General features: G+C 25.4%; 1 non-coding gene and 1 pseudogene across 1 annotated transcript; both read right to left on the bottom strand.

The window, feature by feature from the left end:
* Positions 1 to 1,598: 1,598 nt before the first annotated feature.
* Trnam-cau lies at positions 1,599 to 1,670 on the bottom strand. The gene has a single exon. It is a non-coding gene; the product is annotated as a tRNA-Met (tRNA).
* A 927-nt stretch (positions 1,671 to 2,597) lies between these two features.
* The window catches only part of LOC117591605, a 2,973-nt pseudogene continuing 2,210 nt past the window's right edge, over positions 2,598 to 3,360 (bottom strand).

Genomic DNA, 3,360 nt, shown 5'->3' on the forward strand with positions numbered 1-3,360 from the left:
ATAGATCTAGAAATATAAGATAATCTTTAAATTAAAAATAAAACAGGTACTGAAGCCAAAGATGTAGCACTAGACACAAGTAATGAAAAGAAAAATAAACCATGTCTACATAAACCTAATAAAGTAACACCTATTCATAAACTTAAACTTAATGAAACTATAGCAACTAATTGAGCAGATATAGCAAAAGAATAAGGTATCATAGATATTAAATTAGCAAATAATATAAAATTAAATAAAGTAAATATTAATGGGAAATAATAACCACCACGTGGTCCTATTTGACTATTAACCATATTTAATATAGTATCATATATAGCTAATAAAGCTACACCTCATCTGTTTAATCCTAATTTAGCATTGTTTAAAAAACTAATCATACCGTATATTAAAACAACAACTAATATTAAATATATAACATAATTAGTTAAACTTAATGTTAATATATTATTTATTGTAAATAAAGGTTTGATCTCAAATTGATCTAATGGTGAAAATATCATTTTTTTTCTCTTTATTTCCTTCTCTTTTAACAGGATATTTATATATATATATATTAATATATTATATATATATATTTATATTTATAATTTCCAAGTTTTGCCTGAAAATAACTAGTACATATGAACTAGCTTTTTATTTATTTATAATTTAACTATTATAGTTCTAGCTATTAATAATCTTAATATATTAGGTAATAATATAGTAGATATTATATATAATAATATAGCTATAGCTAAGATACCGAATGTTAATAAATTTAAGAAATAAAATGGTACTAATTGTGGCATATTTATAATATTTATAATTTACATAAATATAATACCCAGCGCAACAGCGCTGGGGATCCCTGGGTAGTGCCCGGGGATTATATTATTTTATATTTTCAGGTAAAACATAAAGTAATTATGTAGATACATTAAAAATAATAAAATTAATATAATTATAATTTATATTATGATTCTATCAGATTGAAGGGACTTGAACCCCCATTCTTCTACACCCAATGTAGACACGTTACCAATTACGCAACAATCTGTTATAAAGGAAATATACAACCCAGCGCAATAATATAATATTATTGCGCTGGGTTGTATATTTTATAAAGGTTATATTAATGTTTACCTAGATTTAGATAATATTTAAATATATTTATTAATAGTATATAATTATAATCATAAATATAATAAATAACTTGAGTTCTAAAAGAACATTGAGGGAATTGAACCCTAAGAAATTAATTTGCAATTAATACACCTAACCATAGATAACAATGTTCAATATATGACAAGCGTGGATCGAACACGCAAAGTAGCATTGGAAGTGCCAGGGTTTACCAGTTAACCTATTGTCACTATAATATATATATATATATATATAATTATATTCTCTTATAAAAATATAAAAAGAATAATAAAATATATAACCATAACGGGAATCGAACCCATATATATACTGTGAAGTAGTAGTATCATACCATTAGATCATATGGTCTATAATAAAATTTGCCGTATTGAGGAATCGAACCCCACACCTTCCGATTACAAAACGGACGCTATGCCTGGTTAGCTTATACGGCAATATTAATAATATTTATATGCCTAAGGCAGGAATTGAACCTACATTAGATGCATATGAGGCATCTGTTCTAACCATTGAACTACCTAAGCTAAAGGATAACTACTGAGACTTGAACTCAGATATATCGCGCCACATACGAGTGTTCTACCTTTGAACTATAGCTACCTTGAGGAGGGACTGAATCGAACAGTCGCAGCACTACGGCACTAAAGCTACAATTTAGGTCTAATTACCAACATTAGAACCTCCCCATTAATATATATAACCTCTCCCAAGCATTATAAGAAAGGGATAAAAGCCAGCGTATACACGCTGGCCATTATTATTATATATATATATTACGGTTAGCAGGAGTCGAACCTACACGGTCTAAGCCCGGACATCTTAAGTGTCCTATGTCTACCATTTCATCATAACCGCTTACCTATAAGAAGATTATAAAAATCTAAATTGTATTTAAAAAAAAGGAGGAAATAGCCAGCGCATTCGCGCTGGCTATATATTTAATATATGAATAAATATAAAGATTAAACCTTATTAAAACTTAATATTTATTTATTACCTATATAGAATAATATATTTTCTAAAGATGATATAACAGGAACTAAGATAATAAAGTAAGAGAAGTAATAAGCAGTAGCAAATTGACCTAATTGTATGAAAGGAACTTCAACATGTAATTCACCTAAGTGTAATAATAAGAAGAAATTACCTATAAACATAAAGAATGATAATTTAGATAATATTTTAAAAGTATTACCTCTAATAATAGATCTATCAGTAACAGGTAAAACTAATAATATTAATAAAGCTCCAAACATAGCTACAACTCCACCTAATTTATCAGGTATAGATCTTAATATAGCATAGAAAGGTAATAAATATCATTCAGGTACAATTGAAGCAGGTGTAACCATAGGGTTACCAGGTATATAGTTATCAGGGTGACCCATAGTATTAGGTGAAAAGAACACAAATAAACTAAATGCAAATAAGAATATAAATACTGTAATTAAATCTTTAAATATATAATATGAATGCATTGGTATTCTATCAACATTACCAGATATACCTACAGGGTTAGATGAACCATGTATATGTAAAGCCATAAAATGCATAACTACTAAAGCAGCTAAGATAAATGGTAATAAGTAATGTAAAGCAAAGAATCTTTGTATTGTTGGATTACTTACTGAGAAACCTCCTCATATAACATAAATTATTTTTCACCATTTTATATATTATTTAAATATATTTACTTATAATTACTTATAAGATTAGACTATGTCATTATCCATATTAAACAATATGGATATAAGGCGCTCGTGGTTAAATATTGTTATATGTACTCATTAACTAGTCGTTGAACGTTTATATTCCTTATAATATATATATATATATATATTATTCATATAGAATATACTTCGCTTCATATTGTCCTTAATATAAGGATTTCTATGAAATTCACCTTATTTTTCCTATATACTTTACAGTATATGGCCGCTTATATGTTTGTATTTTGATTTTACTTATTTATATTAATATTTATATATCTTTTATTTTTATTAATATTTGATAATCAAATATTATATTGTAATAATTTATAACCTAATAATTTATAACTATTAAAGAATATTATAATATTTTGTATATTTTTAATATAAGATATAGTTAATTGTATATACTTATCTTTATTAATAGATATACCTTTATTTATATTAAAATATAATAAAATAGATTTAAATAATTCAAAATTATATTTTTGTTTTAATTGATATA

Source organism: Drosophila guanche, unplaced genomic scaffold, assembly GCF_900245975.1.
Source record: "Drosophila guanche unplaced genomic scaffold, DGUA_6, whole genome shotgun sequence".
Lineage (NCBI taxonomy): Eukaryota > Metazoa > Arthropoda > Insecta > Diptera > Drosophilidae > Drosophila > Drosophila guanche.